Source organism: Propithecus coquereli, unplaced genomic scaffold (assembly GCF_000956105.1).
Source record: "Propithecus coquereli isolate 6110/MARCELLA unplaced genomic scaffold, Pcoq_1.0 Scaffold478, whole genome shotgun sequence".
Lineage (NCBI taxonomy): Eukaryota > Metazoa > Chordata > Mammalia > Primates > Indriidae > Propithecus > Propithecus coquereli.
This window is the reverse complement of record NW_012150596.1, coordinates 1,504,477-1,506,090: the sequence shown is the minus strand read 5'-3', so window position 1 is coordinate 1,506,090 and position 1,614 is coordinate 1,504,477.

The window sequence follows — 1,614 nt, the reverse complement described above, 5'->3', positions numbered from 1 at the left end:
AGCATGCCTGACGGGCAACCCTCCTCCTAAAAGAGGGCTGTGCACCCAGCTCAGGCTGTGATCCTGGGTAGGGAACATCCCGGCCCACGTCACAGCCAGGGGAGATCCATCGGCCTGAGGCCCCGCTTGCTGGCAAAGGCCTGGGAGAAGACTCGGAGAGGGGGAGATGGGAGGGGAGCGAGACCTGCTCCAGAGGGCGGATCTTTGACAGCCCCAGCCCCCAAGCCCACACTTGCAGCTGAGAGGAGCCATTTCAGCCCCTCTCGGCAGCTCTGCACAGAAACAAAGACCAGAACTTTGATCCCTGCTAACAGCAGATGTGGAGCCCGAGGGGAGGCTTACCCAAACCAGCCCCACCCAGACTCACTCCTGGTCCTGCCCCCACTGAGGTGGAGAATAAGGACAGCTCAGGTTACGATCCTGGGTAGGGACCTCCTAGCCCACATCACAGCCAGGGGCGATCCATCGGCCTGAGGTCCCGCTTGCTGGCAGAGGCCTGGGAGAGGCCACGGAGAGGGGGAGAGTGGAGGGGAGCGAGACCTGCTCCAGAGTGCAGGTCTTGGACAGCCCCAGCCACCAAGCCCGGACTTTCAGCTGAGTGGACCCATTTCAGCCCCTCCCAGCAGCTTTGCACAGAAACAAAGAGGAGACCTTGTACCCAGCTAGCAGCAGTTGTGGAGCCTGAGGGCAGGCTTGCCCAACCCAGCCCCACCCAGACTCACTCCTCCCACTGAGGGGGAGAATAAGGACACACCTGGAAATCCCAGGGCCCCACCCAACACCTGAGGCACAAGAGCGTCTCTCTAGAGGAATAAGAGCTAGCTACAGGACCCAAAAACAGCACCACAGCTCGCTCCTCCCTGCAAGTGCCACCTACTGACAGGGAGGTCATCCTGCAAACCCTTTTACTGCATCTCCTGATTAATCATAAAGGGTGTGGTCGATTCTCACCCACAAACACCACCTACTGGCTCAGAGACTAAACAAGGTGTGTCATTATCCAAACGAAAATTTAAAGGCAAGAAGGAACAACTGATCCAGATGGGAAGGAACCAGTGAAAGAACTCTGGAAGTATGAAAACTCAAACGGAAAGCAAACCCCCAAAGAGGAAAAACAGCTCCTCTGCAATGGACATTAACCAAACTCAGAACACTAAAATGAGAGAAGAAGAATTTCAAACGTGGATTGCAAGGAAACTGAATGATATACAAGAAAAAATGGATAACCAACACAAAGAAACGACAAAAAAAATCCAGGACTTGGAAGAAAAATTCACTAAAGAAATTGAAATATTAAAGAAAAATCAAACCGATCTCCTGGAAATAAAGAACTTATACGGGGAACTACAAAACACCGTGGAAAGCCTCAAGAACAGGGTAGATCAAACAGAAGAAAGAATGCCAGAGATTCAAGACAACTCCTTCCAATTAAATAAGTCAGTCACAGAAATCGAGCAGAAAATTAAGAAAAAAGAAATAAGCCTACAAGAAATGTGGGATTATGTGAAAAAACCGAACTGGAGGGTGATAGGGCTTCCAGAAGGTGAAGAAGAAAACACTCAAGGGCTTGATAAGCTATTTGAAGAATTAATAGAGGAGAATTTTTCAGGCCTT